The 16833-nt window shown below is 45.6% G+C and overlaps 1 long non-coding RNA gene and 1 other non-coding gene across 2 annotated transcripts in view; one reads left to right on the top strand and one right to left on the bottom strand.

Moving 5' to 3' along the window:
* Window positions 1–16833, bottom strand: part of LOC146847570 (uncharacterized) — a 337022-nt gene that overhangs the window by 9457 nt on the left and 310732 nt on the right. The gene's annotated exons all lie outside the window — the stretch shown is intronic.
* On the top strand, window positions 737–809 carry TRNAV-AAC (transfer RNA valine (anticodon AAC)). The gene has a single exon. It is a non-coding gene; the product is annotated as a tRNA-Val (tRNA).

The following is a 16833-nucleotide window of genomic DNA, read 5'->3' on the forward strand; positions in this document are numbered from 1 at the left end:
CAGTGAGAGCTCTTGGCTCTGAACACACCTGAGCTGTGCACGGTTCAGTGATCGGCGTTCAGTGAGACCTCTTGGCTCTGAACACACCTGAGCTGTGCAGGGTACAGTGACCGGCGTTCAGTGAGAGCTCTTAGCTCTGAACACACCTGAGCTGTGCAGGGTACAGTGACCGGCGTTCAGTGAGAGCTCTTAGCTCTGAACACACCTGAGCTGTGCATGGTTAAGTGATCGGCGTTCAGTGAGAGCACTTAGCTCTGAACACACCTGAGCTGCGCTGCGCAGCGGTAAGTGATCGGCGTTCAGTGAGAGCTCTTGGCTCTGAACACTTGCCCTGTACCTCATCTGTGCAGCATTAAGTGATCTGCACTCGCTAAGTTGCCTATTGTGATGAGATGATTTTTATCTGCGCAGTCACTGCTGAGTGTTCAGTGAGAGGCCAATTAGATATGAACAGAGATCACTTACCCGTGCAGCCTTCAGTGATGTTCAGTCACACACACAATGGGCGTGCCACGTGCATCCTTCATTTCTCTGCATTCAGTGAGAGACCTCCTATCTGTGCAGAACTCAGTTCTGTGTATTCATTGGGGGATCTCCTATCTGTGCAGCGCTCAGTGGTATGCAGTCAGTGAGAGACCCCCTGTCAGTGCAATATTCAATGCAGTACCTTCAACGGAACTGCACTCGTGCAGAAGGACTTATCTAGGTGTTAGCCATACGAACAGTAGACATGCAGGTTTCCGTAGTGTAGTGGTTATCACGTTCGCCTAACACGCGAAAGGTCCCCGGTTCGAGACCGGGCGGAAACAATGCTTTGCTTTTTCGAAAAGTCACTCACAACAGCGGATTCTTCTATTATTCTTCACTGTAGGACTCCAAAAATAGCAGCGCCACGCCTCAGAAACATTTCATTTCCAATCTGCTTATACATTCCGCTGCTTGAAGGACAGACTGACATCAAGCCCCTGTCCCTTTAGAGTCAGACAGCAGGACAGCTGCTTCCATCCATCACTCACAAGCACTGCACACGCTGCAGGCACTGCCACAGGCAGACACCAATATTTACTCAAAACACAGGCACGAAATATCCAGACTGAACACAGAATCCTAAAGCACAAGTGAGCACAAGAGAGGGACCTCAGGGACACTCAGTCACTGGGAGTGAGTTCAGAGAGTGAGAGACTCAGACACCAGAAGTCAGTTAAGAGAAAGTGAGACTCAGGCACTGGGAGTGAGTTAAGAGAGTGTGAGAGAGACTGGGAGAATCAGTCACGGGGAGTGAGTTAAGAGAGTGAGAGACACAGGCACCAGAAGTGATTTGAGATAATGTGAGAGAATGAGAGACTCAGGCACTGGGAGTGAGTTAACAGAGTGTAAGAGACACATGCACTGGGAGTGAGGCTAGAGAGTGTGAGAGACACAGGACCTGGGAGTGAGTTAAGAGAGTGTGAGATACACAGACATCAGCAGTGAGTTAAGACAGTGTGAGACACTGAGAGACTTAGGCGCCGGGAGTGAGTTAAGAGAGTGTGAAAGAGCGAGAGACTCAGGCACTGGGAGTGAGTTAACAGAGTGTGGCAGAATGAGAGAATCAGGCACCAGGAGTGAGTTAAGAGAGTGTGAGAGAGACAGGCACAGAAAAGACACATAGAGGTAAGGAAATGGAGCATGTTACAGCTGCAGGGCGAAGAGTGATGGAGGGACGTGTAATAAAGGTATCTACATATGATGCGCATGCACTGGTCTCACGTCATACATGGGCCCTACTTCATTCCATGTAAGTCCCATTTGACCAGCTGCAACTGGTTTCCACTAGATCCTGGTCCATCATATGGACACTAGGACGTTGATCTTAATATATAGGCAACATTTTATGGTTCTAGTAACATTCCAATAGACACAATTAACAAGTCCCGCTGCACAACAGGAATCACATTGATCGTCTCCACTGCAGTTCATCAAATGTCAAATCCACTCACGCCAACAAATGAAACCAGAAGAAACCACTTGTAACTGGTTAACTGGAATTTCCTTCATGATCTGAATGTGCCGCTCCCTCCACCCCGGGAGCAGGGATTCCTGAGGGCAGGACTGATTACAAATACACACTCATTGTGTAGTCTCCAGCACTGATTACAAATACACACACATTGTGAAGACTTCAGCACTGATTACAAATACACACACACTGTGTAGTCTCCAGCACTGACTACAAATACACACACATTGTGTAGTCTCCAGCTCTGACTACAAATACACACACATTGTGTAGTCTCCGGCACTAATTACAAATACACACACATTGTGTAGTCTCCAGCTCTGACTACAAATACACACACATTGTGTAGTCTCCAGCTCTGACTACAAATACACACACATTGTGTAGTCTCCAGCACTGATTACAAATACACACACACTGTGTAGTCTCCAGCACTGACTACAAATACACACACATTGTGTAGTCTCCAGCACTGATTGCAAATACACACACATTGTGTAGTCTCCAGCTCTGACTACAAATACACACACATTGTGTAGTCTCCGGCACTAATTACAAATACACACACATTGTGTAGTCTCCAGCTCTGACTACAAATACACACACATTGTGTAGTCTCCAGCTCTGACTACAAATACACACACATTGTGAAGACTTCAGCACTGATTACAAATACACACACATTGTGTAGACTCCAACACTGATTACAAATACATGCAGATTGTGTGGTCTCCAGCACTGATCTCAAATACACACATATTGGGTAGTATCCAGCACTGATTACAAATACACAAACATTGTATAGTTTTCAGCACTAATTACAAATGCACACACATTGTGTAGACTCCAAGACTGATACAAATGCACACAAACGGTGTAGTCTCCAGCACTGATTACAAATACACACACATTGTGTAGACTCCAGGACTGATACAAACACACACATTGTGTAGTCTCTAGCACTGATTACAAATACACACACATTGTGTAGACTCCTGGACTGTTACAAACACACACATTGTGTAGTCTCTAGCACTGATTACAAATACTCACACATTGTGTAGTCTCCAACACTGTTTACAAATGCACACATTGTGTAGTCTCCAACACTGATTACAAATACACACACACATTGTGTAGTCTCCAGCACTGATTACAAATACACACACATTGTGTAGTCTCCAACACTGATTACAAATACACACACATTGTGTAGTCTCCAGCACTGATTACAAATACACACACATTGTGTAGTCTCCAGCACTGATTACAAATACACACACATTGTGTAGTCTTCGGGATCAGCCCCAATTGGTTAGTGGCCTTCAAGATCTGCAATTCAATGAGTTTAATAAATACTTTATTTTAGCTTAACCATACTGGAAAACACATTGCTTACAAACAAAAAAAGACAATAGGTATAATAGTTAAAAACAATCTATTCAAATTGATTCACCCCTCTCCTTCCATCGTGGATTAAGAAGCACGTGACCTGGCGTCACAGACCCTGGTCTGAGGCACCAACATACAAACATGTTTCCACGTTACAAAAAGTAATCCTCCTGGGTCCATCACAACAAGTTAATGCACGTGCATCTTTCTCAGATAGGATGTCCGCCAATACCTGTGCGATACATCTGGATTGTCTGACTTTTACTCCTGCGCACATCAGCACCGGGCGCTCTGTGGTTCAGCTGTTACTGGCAGGCGAGCGACTTCTGTGTAATCATCGCTGCTGGGTTGACGCCATAGACCCTTTACTGAGGGCTCTTTAAATCTCCTTGGATTACACCATCCCCACTTCCAGGCTGACCAGGTAGCTCCTTGTTAGAAATGGGATTTCTGGTTGACCAGGGCTTGCGCCTAAGCCAGGCAAAAACCACCACTCTAGTCAGGGCAAGGGAGTTGCACACTGAAGATAACGCCTGCTCACCCCCTTGGTAGCTTGGCATGAGCAGTCAGGCTTATCCCAGAGGCAATGTGTAAAGCGTTTACGCAACACACTCACAACAGCAACATACTAGGCACACCACAAAAGGAACTCCACACATATATATATAGAAAAATTGCCTTTGTGTTATCCAAAACACATTAGAATAGTAATCACACAATATACACTGTGCCAACTGGCACTAGGCAATATTTACAGGGGATTATATAAACAGGACAGGGCCAATTGGGCCCCTGTCAGAACCATCACAAAGTGAAAATAGTAACTGTAGAACATAACCAGTAATGACTGACAAAACACTGTACTCAGCATTATATCCTGCAACATAAATCATAGTATGCAATCAGTATCACATTAGGTGTAAAATACATTATGCGCCAACCTCATAAGCCTAAACATATTAGACCATACCCTCCTAATCATAAATCATATTAGAGGCATAAATCATAGTAGAGAATAACCTCACAAGCATAAACCACAGTATGCAAATAATCTCATAACATAAACCACATTAGGGGCATCAATCAAGGTGCCTAAATCACATTTCCTGTGCACCCTATCAACCTAACAGTCCCCCTGGCCAACTGGCCTTCTCAGAGGGCTCAAATGCCCTATGTCTAAAATGTCAGGGCTGGCTGCCAATGCAGCAGAATCTCAAAGTGTGCAATTGTGCAGGTCTAAACGTTGCAGCTGTCACTGATTGCTGTGCAGCTGTGATGAACTGTAAGCATGGGCACTCACTGTGGGTGGTTCACCACTGGGACTCTCTAAAACAAATGTGCAAAACGTTGCAGCTGCCTGCGCTGGTGCGGTGCACCTGTGAATGAGCAGAGGGCCTGGCACCACTGTGCCTCTCCAGCCCCACGGGGACTCTCTCCCAAAATGTCCCCATCGTTGCAGCTGCCCTCTAGCAGGCAGGGCAGCTGTCGCAAATAATTCAGGTGGCCCTGGCACGCTGGGGCCCGATCTGCAATGCAACCACATAGGGAGGGCGCCGACAATGCCATAACATCGGAATCCAAGGAAAAGCACTTGAATGGATCACCTCGTTCCTCACCGGAAGAACCCAGAGAGTCCGCCTTCCTCCATTCAAGTCCGAGGCCTCTGAAGTCATCTGCGGCGTCCCTCAAGGATCCTCACTCAGTCCCACCCTCTTCAATGTATACATGAGCCCCCTCGCGGCCATCGCACGCCGACACAACCTCAACATCATCTCCTACGCGGACGACACTCAACTAATCCTTTCTCTCACCAATGACCCTAGCACCGCCAAAACCAACCTACACGAAGGAATGAAAGAAGTTGCCGAATGGATGAAACAAAGCCGTCTGAAACTGAACTCAGACAAAACTGAAGTCCTCATCTTAGGTACATCCCCCTCTGCATGGGACGATTCCTGGTGGCCTGAAGCCCTCGGAAAAGCACCCATCCCGACAGACCACGCACGGAACCTAGGCGTCATCCTGGATTCTTCACTCTCAATGAACAGACAAGTCAGCGCCGTATCCTCTTCCTGCTTCAACATTCTTCGCATGCTCAGAAAAACATTTCGCTGGATCCCCCTCGAAACAAGGAAAACAGTTACCCACGCTCTAGTCACGAGCCGACTGGACTACGGAAACACCCTCTACGCGGGTACTACCGCAAAGCTCCAGAAGAAACTCCAACAAATCCAAAACGCATCAGCCAGGCTCATATTAGACATCCCTCGCAACGAACACATCTCTGATCACCTTAAAGACCTCCACTGGCTACCCGTCAATAAGAGGATCACCTTCCGACTGCTTACCCACGCACACAAATCACTCTACGACATCGGACCAGATTGCCTCAACTCTCGACTGTCCTTCTACACCCCCTCCCGCCAACTACGATCTTCCAGCCAAGCCCTCGCCACTATACCTCGCATCAACAAGACCACCATGGGAGGCAGATCCTTTGCATACCTGGCTGCTAAAACATGGAACTCACTCCCCGCCTACCTTCGCCTCACCCAGAACCACCTAGCGTTCAGAAAGCAGCTTAAAACGTGGATATTTGACAAATAATCCTCCTCCCCTTCCTAAGCGCCTTGAAACCCTCTGGGTACGTAGTGCGCTATACAAATCTTATGACTTGACTTGACTTGACTTGACAATGTGCCCCGACACACACCCTGGTTTGGAAGTGAACACAGAAGTGCCCCCAATGTTGGAGCGGCCCGCTATCAGGCAAGGCCACTCAGGAAAATAGGCCTCAGCACTGTGCCTCGATCTCTCTCCCCCCCAGCCATCCCCACTCACCGGGTTCTCTGCTGGGGGGAAGTCTCCTCTCTCGTCGGTCCCTCACTCGGATCTTCTCCAGCCTCCCCTGGACTTGGGACAGGTGCCGGGGATCCTCTGTGGCAGGTGTTGGTCTTCCCTCAGCTCACGGGAGCCTCGCTCACTTCCGGCGTCATGCGGCAGGCCCTGCTCACAGCGGCACGGCGATTCCTCTTGGCGGCTTCCTTCTCCCGCAATGTGGGGTGGGCTCCCGCTTCAATTCAGGCACAAAGCGGGGTGGGCACCCGCATATTTAAAATAGCACAGATGCAGGGTGGGCACCTGCAAAAACAGACGCATAAGCGGGGTGGGCTCCCGCCCGGTATGCATAGAATGCGGGGTGGGAAATCCCTACGACGGGGATGGCCTCTAAAAAGACGGGCAGCTAAGCACTGCGCAGCTCACGCTCTCCTCCTCTTTGGGAAAATGATGAAAATATAGCGCTCACGAGGCGCTAGATGCAGCAAAAGTCCTGGGAGGGAAAGGGGGCAAAGCTGGGCCCAGGGAGACCAGCACACAGGGCCCTCCAGCAGGGAGGCAAGCCCCCTTGGCGGTTCCTCCTGGGCCCCAGCAGCAGCAAGCCCCCAAAGGTCCAGGAACAGCACCAAAAACATGGCATCACAGCCCCTATACTTGTACTCATTTTCTCCTTTGTCTGCAGTGCAGGGTTTGGGGGAACCAGCAAAAACTGGTTCAGGGGGGGAATTGGAGCACTCTGTTTACCAGGATCCTCTTCCCCTTTGTCAGGTGGGGGCTCAGTGATCAGACACACCACAGGGGGTGGAGCCAGCATTGTACAGGCTAGGCACAGACCTATTCATGGTCAGGGGATTACTCCTCCCACTACTCCCAATGCAGATGTCACATTCAGCCTAGTGCTGACTCACCCTGCCCCTCCTGGAGCCACCCACACCTCACCAGCCCCTGTCACTCAAAAGCCAGACATGCAATTCACACCAGGCAGGCAGACACATAGCACACAGAAATGCCAACTTCTAAAAGTGGCATTTCTAAAATAGTTATAATAAATCTGCACACACCATTGCACAGCATTTATTATGACCATTCCAAATATACTAAACTTGACCATGCTGCTCTTCTCATATCAGGAATCACCACTGAAACACTTATCAGGGAATCCCCAATGCATTCATATGGGAGGGCAGCCCCACAGTAGTGAGAAACCAAAATGGCTGTTTGTCACTACCAGGACATGTCACACACTTAAGGTATATGTCCTATCTTTTACCTACAATGAACCCTGCCCATAGGGCTAGCTAGGGCCTACCTTAGGGGTGACTGACATGCAGGAAAAGGGTGGGGGGGGGTGACAGACATGGCACACACTTTAGGTGCCACGTCACAGCGGCAGTAACACTGCACGCACAGGCCCTGCAATGGCAGAGGCCTGAGCTAGGTTTGCAAGGCTACTTTGGTGGGTGGCGCAATCAGCGCTGCAAGCCCACCAGTAGCATTTAATTTACCAGCCCTGGGTATATGAGATACCACTTTACAAGGGACTGACAGGTAAATTAAATATGCCAAACAGGTGTAGACCAATCTTATCATATGTAACACATATGTAACACAGAGCGCGCACACACTTTACACTGGACAGCAGTCCACCACCACCAACACCATGTCGGAGAAAAGGCTAGGAGAAAGGCAAAAAGTTTAGGGATGACCCTGCAAAAAGGGCCAAGTCCAACACTCCTTTTCTCAGGAGACCACAGACTTCCTTGGGTTGTGTCGTTACCATTTCACAGTGGACCGCATAGACCATTATTCAGGGGTCCTTGCATCCTCTTCGGTTGCACCTTCACCACCGCTGGGTAGTCGCCAGAGGTGGCTTTTCAGTCTCAATGGATTGCACCGTCACCACTTCCAGGTGCACTCCATTCTTCTCCGAGGACACTACAGACTTCCTTTGGTTGTGTCATTACCATTTAACATTGGACCACACTGATCAATATTCAGGGTCTGTGGATCTTCTGGGGTTGCAGCTTCACCACATCTGGGTGGGCCCCAGAGACCATGCACTGAGGTCTCTGGGACATTCCTTGAGTTGCCTCTGTCCAGACTGGCACAGTGGGAGAAAACAACTGGTTGAAATGCTACCCCGAGTGATTTTCATTGGTTTACACTACATGCAAGTATTCCTCCCATCACCTTTTGCGTCTTTCTTTGAATTGCTCATTGACCATTTCTGGTTTGACCATAAGTTTCTGTCATTCTCCTGGGCTTGTCCCCTCACCACGAATGGGTGGACCCTGTGGATCTTTTACTGTGGTGTCTGCCATTCTCCTTGGGGTGCACCTTCACCACTTCTAGGGGGGACCCAAGAAAACCACTTTCTTATAGTGTCTATGGTTTTCCTTAAGTTAAACCTTCAATACTTCTGGGCTAAACACATACGTCCTTTTCTGTTGTCTCTGTCAATTTCCTTGGGTGGCTACTTCACTACTTAGGATGTAACCCTTAAACTCACCTATTCGAGGTCTTTGTGGATTTGCTCTGATTAAGCCTTCATCACTTCTGGTTTAACTCCTGTTGGAAAATGAGGCATTAGTTGTGAGGCCTGCACAAATAATTGATCTACATATGTCCTTCACTCAGAACCAAACACCCTATTGTAGCGCTTGACTCTCAGAGGGTAGCGTTGCGGAGTCCAAGGCTTACTCAAGGGAGGTGGTATGGGCTAGTAATCGTCATTTACAGGTACGCAGAAATAACACTCAATAATTGATCGTCTAGTCTGTACTTTTATTTATAAAAAGAAGAGTCCATTTATTAGACACTACTCCATACGGTGCATCAATTTACAAATATACATAAGCTGGAGAGAAGTTGGCCTAAGTTTTGGGAGAGGAGTTGGCCTTACGGCTAGGGCACTCGACCTCGGACCTGGGGAACTGGGTTCGAGTCTCGGTAATGACTCTGAACATCCTGTGATTCTGGGCAAATCACTTAATCTCCCCATGCCTAACAAAGAGTGAATGTAACATAAATGGTGCTATGTAAAGCGCTCTGATACCTGATTGGATTTGGGTCAAGTTCGCGCTATATAAAACTCTGCACAAAAAAAAAAAAGCTGTTGGAAATACTTCTTGACATTGCGTAAACATCCCACCCCTCCCAGGGGGGCTAGTTCCACTACCAGTGGTGGCGGCTCACTGAGGGGGTGCTGTGGAGCAGGGGGAGGGTAGGGGGATTAGTGGATTAGTGGACTCCGACATACGGCGGAACACCCTGCCCCTCCCCCGTCCCGCACCGCCGCACTCCCTCAGCGAGTCGCCACTGACCACCACTCCCATGTATGAACATCATCTTGCCCCCAAATGCAGTGTGTTGACCATAACTTGGAGCGAGGGCCCTTCCGACTGGCACCATCCCAGTGGTGGCCCACCCCATTATCTCAACAAGCATTTATAATGGGAACACCTGCCATAATGACACATAACCCTGAGAGCATCTCATACTGACCATACAGTATACACTTAAATCACAGTGGCTGACAGTCTGGTTGTTCAACTAACACAGTAGCAAGAATACATGTTTAGGGTTCACTTAGAATGACCGGTACTTATCATATCTGGTAACATGATCAATGCAAGTCGATCACAGCCCCTAAAAGATATCACATATACAATCACATAGCTATGCAATTAAAACCAGTCATCCTGGCTAGGATGCTTGGCAACATATTTTAGTTTACTTATCACTTCGTATATTGCATGGAAACCAAACCCCAAAAGGAAAACCATTACATGAATGCACTACCCTGGCAATTACACCTTTCCACCTCTAGAGGATGTCTTCAGAAAGACAATCCATGTTTTGCCTCTTGCACCTCTGTGTAGTCCTAAGCATCAGCTCCCAACTGAAGAACAAAAGTTGCAGCATTAGGCAGGCTTTCAAACATGGCTGAACCCTTGAGGGGTTATTTCCTCTCCAGAGACTTAGACTGGGGACTTTCCACTTTTGTGCTGGGAGAGTCTGTGTTGCTCCTGTAGCTCCCCCTCCACCTTGGCATTCAAATAGTGGTGACCCCATCTTCCTAGGGACACCACATGCTAAAAACAAGCAGGTTTTCACTGCAGCCTAATCATGCCCTGCAGGGTATTTTGGGGCGCTTCCACCCCAGCGAATGAATATCTGTGCAAAAACAGTTGATCACAAAATACATCCCTTTTAGGCACCATTATCTTAACTTTTAGGAAGTTGGCATCTTCCTATCTTAACCCTTTGGTGCCTGCAACCTGTCTCTGGTCGCATGACTGGGTGAAGTTGGCAGATGGGCTTTGTATATTCCTCCTAGACAGCCACACACAGCTCAGGTGTGACAGGATGGAGGGAGGAACTCGGCCCAGCGTCACTTGCACCTGAATAGGCAGTGTCCTGTCTCTACCCAAAGGGCTGCATACCCCCTGTATTTAGTCTGGAGCCAGGGCAGGGAAGGCAGGGCATACATGCACTTCAAAGACATGCCTCTGGAGGTTTCTCTCCACTTAAAAGGCACAACTGTGTATAAAAGAATTGCCTCAGACACCCCCCTTCAGTGCACCTCTGGACTTGTCGATACATTGCCAGGAAGGACTATGGCGCTGCTAAAAACACTGCCACTCTGATGAACTGCTGCTCTTGTCTAGGTGAGAAGAACTGGACCTGCATAACTTGAACCCAGAACTCAGAATAACTCCGAGAGCTATTTGTCTGGCCCCCTGATCTGATGCCTCAGGGACAGAACAGGCATCCAACAACCTTGCATCTACACCTGGGCTCTGCCGTCTGAGAGTCTACCCTGCCAAAGGGTGCCACCTCAGTACTGGACCCTTGGAAGTCGGCTTAAGGTGCTTTGCCAGGCTCTGTGGTACCAGTGGAACCAGCACATCTCCTTTGTTGCACAGCGCAACCTCGAGCAGAACCAACGCAATTTCGCTGCTGCATGGATTGGACCCATTGCAAAGCCTCCCATTGCTGCAGCAACCTGCATCGCCTCCAGAACTGCCTCTGTACGACGCATCCTCAGTGCAAGCCCTTGCATCTCTAGTCAACATAAGGCTTGATGGCAACGACGGACTCTGCATCATACCCTCGCAGCTCTTCGGAACCAACACATTGCCTCTACTGCACGCCACATCCTCAACTTCGGACTTTGCATTGTAAACCCTGTCGACAGGATCCTCAATGATGACACAAGTCCTGACACTGCAGCGTCACCACTTCTCGGAACCAACACAACAACATTTAGGCTGCGCGACGCATCTTTGATGCAGACCCCTGCAACTCTCTGCAACCCAGAGGCAGTGACAGCATAGTATCGTATGTCCAATTACCAAAATAAACGAGTACTAGGGTCACAGTCCAAAAAATTAAACTAATGACTATAATATCTAAGAGAACGGAGGATAGCCAAGGTCGTCCCTTCACTCTTGGTGCGCATAGTCTTAGCGTGGGTCAATCCAATGTGAACCACTTGCGTAGTCTACCTGTAATGTAAATTTAATTAACAGCTGTTAATACATTATTAGATTTATTGAAGTCTGCAATGTAAGTATAGAACTAGTCACATTAAAACGCCCCACAAAAACCAGTAACTGTTGCATACAATAACCACATCAGTTTGTCTTGGATAACAAATACCAAACACCAGGTACATCCATATAACTGCAATATTGTGCTATTGACAGTGAAACATGTGAAGTCTAAGAATACAGAAAAAAGGGGGTGGGGAAAAAGGGGGAGGATAGGGGGTAATAGAGCCTGAGGTCAGCTATCTATAAGGTAATAGGTCGTCTACACTATTTACAAGTGAGACTGCATCTCCTCATCTAAGTTCAACCTTCCTGGGAACTTGCTACCGGCTTGTAGAATGAAGCGTGATTCCACTCTGCGCAGGGCCCCTACTCAGTTCCCACCTCTAGGGTTCAGATTCACAGAATCTAGGCCAAAATATTTAGCCTTGGTCCAATCCCCATTATGCTTGTCAGTGAAGTGCCTGGCTGTATTATAACTGTGGTCTTTGTTGGTTATTGCGTCCAGTGTTCTAAGATACGTTTTTTCACCGGAAATGTTATAGAGCCAATATACCAAAGGCCACATGGCATACACCACAAAGTCTGTACTACAGGTGATTAGCCTGGGAATCTTTCATAGGGTTTTGACTCTCTCTAGGGTGATTTCTGTGACATTACTGCTGTGTCTACAGGCTTTACAGTTTCCGCATTTGCGGAAGCCTTTGGTTTGTTTAAGCCAGTTATACCTCTTAGTTTGTAGGTGGCTATGTACAAGCATGTCCCTGTGTGAGGTGCTTCTCCTATAGGTTATGGATGGATTGAGTCCTATTTTGTTTCATAGTATAGGGTCCTGTCTTAAGATCCCCATCTGTATTTCAAGATTTTATGCAATTGTTCTGCGTGGCTGCTGTACCTTGTGATGAACCTAACAGGTTCTATTTGGTCATGATTTTTCATCTCAGTACAGCTCTGTTCAGACAGGATCTTATCTCTAGGGAGATCTTTAAAATGGGTTTTCGCATGTTTGAGTGCTCTAGTCGGATAGCCTCTTTCCCTGAACCTCACCTTCATGGCCTGTGTTGTTTGTTCGTAAGCAGCTACAGTACTACAATTTCTCTTTACCCTAAGAAATTCACTGTAGGGTATACCCCATCTGAAGCTCAGAGGATGGCTGCTAGAGGCATGTAAGACGGAGTTCCTTGTGGTTTTCTTTCTAAAGAGACTGGTACATATGGTGCCCCCCTCAATGCTAAGCTTCAGGTCGAGGAAGTCAATTGTTTCTTTGCTGTAATTTCTGGTGAAGTTAAGGTTAACATCATTCTCATTCAGAAGGTCAATGAACAAGTTGAGTTCCACTTCACTTCCTTCCCATACAAAAAACACAAAATCGATGTATCTTTGCCACTTTTTTACATTGTGAATCCATTTCTCAGTCCGGTGGTTCCAGAGCATCAGCTTCTCCCACCAGCCCACCATGAGACTGGCATAGCGGGGGCGAAGCAAGTGCCCATGGAAGTCCCTTGCAGCTGTTTGTCATGATCTTTCTAAAAAATAAATTCATTCTTTTTTAAACATGTCTCTATCATCTCCAAAAGCTTGTGTGTGTGTTCCAACAATTTAATATCACAGGTTCTCAGAAAGAACTTACATGCTTTGAGTCTGTCGTCATGTTTAATGCTCGTGTAAAGAGACTCTACAACCAAACTTACTAGCCAGTGATTGTTATTTATGACCGTGTTACTTATTTTCTCGAGGGAGTCAGTGGTGTCTCTTAAGTAGGAATCGAGTTTCTTAACGAAAGATGGTCGACAAAGATAGAAGTCTTTTCCAAATGACTATTCTTGGAAGAAACTATCACTCTGCCTGGGGGTTCTTGTGCATTTTTATGGACTTTGGGCAGAAGATAAAATGTGGGTGTAGTTGGTGTCTCATTTCTGAGAAACCGTCCTTCATCCCATGTCAGAAGCCCTCTCTCATGCCAGTCATCTAGTCTGCTATGGGATCTGTTTTGTAATTTACCTAGATATCTCTTGTCCACTTTGCAATAGCATTGTGTATTATTGAGTTGCTGGTAGGCCTCCCTGGTATACATAATTCTAGTCATGAGGACTACATTGCCCCCTTTGTCCGAGGGTTTGATGATGAGATCTCGGTCACTCTGTAAGTTTCTAATAGCTTCCCACAGGGTTTTGGTTATATTCTTATCACGTGGTGTGGAATGTATGAGTTTCTCAAGATATTTTGCTACCAAGTTACTAAAGATGTCAATATTGTCCTTAGCTGTCAAGGGTATATATCTCGACCTGGCTTTAAACTCTGTCGTCTAAACTTCTTGTGTTCCTATACCAAATTTATGTGTTATGTGCTGTATGTGTGTAGGGTCGAAGGGGTCAGTCAATTCATCACTTGTATTCAACTCTCTAACTTCACCCAGGTCAGTCATCATCTGTAACATTGGTATGTCCTCAATAGCTAGTCTGTTTCAGCACTGGATGGGTTGGGTTGCTTTACCCTTCCAGTTTCCAAATGTTTGTTACCATAATGCTATTTATTCAATTTCCTTTCAAATTTATACAGGTCAACCCTTGTCTGAGCAAAATCAAAGCCTATATCAGGACAAAATGACAAACCCAACTTCAATACATTCTCTTCTTCTTTTAATAGTACTCTGTTGGTAAGATTCATTACCGTTAGCTGTGTAGTATTGTCCTCCATTATGGTTTCTTGTTCGTTTGGCCTCGTGTTCCCATGACAACTGCTCCTATATTTTCTTCTTCGGTTCCTCCGTTTCCGATTTTGTTTTTTGTTCCGCGTCCTCTTCCTCTCATTTTCCCTCTTACAAATGACAAAATGTTCTTTTGTCATTTGTAAGAGGCGTAGTTCCTCGGAAAAAGACTGCTGCTCGTGTATACTCGATGAGATGCTGTCTATGGATTCCTGATTGGAGCTGAGGTCAGTAGTAGATCCTTCTTTGTTTGCTTACCGGGTGCCCAAAGCTTTGTCTCTTGCCAATGCTGACCTTACTTTGTCAAATTTCCTGGCAAATGTTAATATCCTGCCTGTGGCATAATCTCTTTCGTCATTTAGGAACTTGCGTTGTTTTCTATATATTCCTCCATAGTGACCGCTCATCTAAAGCGATCCAGCCACACTCGCTCTGAGAAAGCAGCCAAGAAAACTCTGGTGAGTCTGTTCTCATTAATCGTGCATTTTTAAATTTTATTGCTCAATTTATGTGCCGCTACACGCAACACAGGACGCCTACATGTTTCAGCTTCCACCTTCAACTGGGCAACCCCGTTCCCACAACCTATGTGAATTTTAAAACAGCAAGTATACCTCACATGAACCTCTATCATTTCCTAGTTAAAATATCTAGACTGCATCTAGCGTTTTCACTTGATCAACTCTCTCTGTCAAATTGAGTTAAACTGTGATGAAGTTCCAACTAATATTCTTTCAAAACATTCTTTTTAAGAAGATAATACACAATTACCCCATAAAATATATATATATCTCTATCTATATATATATGAAAATTCCGCGAGGATTCTTCACCTGGCGCAAAAGTTATTCAAAATAGAATTTTGAGATTTCCTATGGAAACTAGGTTGTAACTATAACTATCTACTGGCGACCGCCAGTAGATAAGATATATATATATATATATAAATTTTTTTTACTTCCGATCTCTGTGAAGAAATGCCCTGTAATGCACGCCACTTTCCAAGGGCGAACAGAACAACGGCACAACAAAATCCTTAGCGACGAGGTGTTTTATTTGATATTCTGCAAGCAACCACACGTCATGGAACCATAAAAAGCAAAGTGCATAGGTGCATAACAACCAAAACTGACCTACCCGTTTCAGCCGGAGCCTTCTAGAGTGTCAGTTTAAAGGGAAATCATTACCCTTTCCCCACCACCAATTAAAAACATACCTTTGTTTTAAAGGGGACACAACCAAAGGCATTTTAACTTTTTCATTTTGATTGTAAAAAGAAAAATCTGATCGTAGCATTGCAGATAAACAGATGATGTTCAAATAAGTAAAGTACACACAGTTTCAGGGACATTTCGAGAAAAATACCAAATTCAGATTTTCAAAATACATCTGGCATGTAGATTGTGCAAAAAAACACATAAAACTGTACAGACCCATTCATAGAGAACCAATTCCATATACACTCCCAAGAGTCTTAGCATAGAATAATTAGCCACGGAGATTTAGGGGGAGGCTATTTTTGGCCCTCCATGTCAGTATGAGGGTGCCAGGAACAAGGGACCCAAGTCCACCTCCAGTATGAACCAGAACAAACCAATAGTGAACCATACCCATGTTCCATACACAGGTAGGAATGAAATTAACTGCGTCAGGTACTGTGATGGACCAATATTCTATCCATGATATAAACAAAAATGTAAGGAAAGGAGAGGGGAAAATCCTATATATTACACCAATATTTAACATCCAACGGTGAATACAAGATGCACCTTAAAGAACATTACATATAAATCATCTAAAATACAGCCAGGTAGATGTATTTAACATTAGTTAAAGTGCCCTGTGCATGTTTAAAATATATATATATATATATATATATATATATATATATATATATATATATATATATATATCAACAAAACTTCCCAGATTATGCCGTCACGCACAACAACAGGAACGGACAACTTCAGTCGCCAATGCTGGAAAAAGGTATTTATTTAGATTTGAATTTCGTGCCTAGTCCATGACGCGTTTCGAGCCACTTGGCCCTTGCTCACATGGATGCGTTACGTGCATTAACAGTGCATATAAATAGAGAACAACACCCTGCACCTGTAAACAATTAGCCGACATGACAACAGAAATAGAAAAAATACTATTACGTGCACACTCAAAATATATACATTTAAATATCACAATCCCACTCGAATCATAAAGATTAATGTTGTGGCATCTCAAAATAGAAATTAGATTACCAAAAACATAATTGTACATAAATAATGGGCTCAATGATCTTCTACTGAATGAAAGATATATGTGCAAAATACAAAGATTTAATCAGT

This window comes from Triturus cristatus, chromosome 4_1 (genome assembly GCF_964204655.1).
Source record: "Triturus cristatus chromosome 4_1, aTriCri1.1, whole genome shotgun sequence".
In the NCBI taxonomy this organism is placed as follows: Eukaryota; Metazoa; Chordata; class Amphibia; order Caudata; family Salamandridae; genus Triturus; species Triturus cristatus.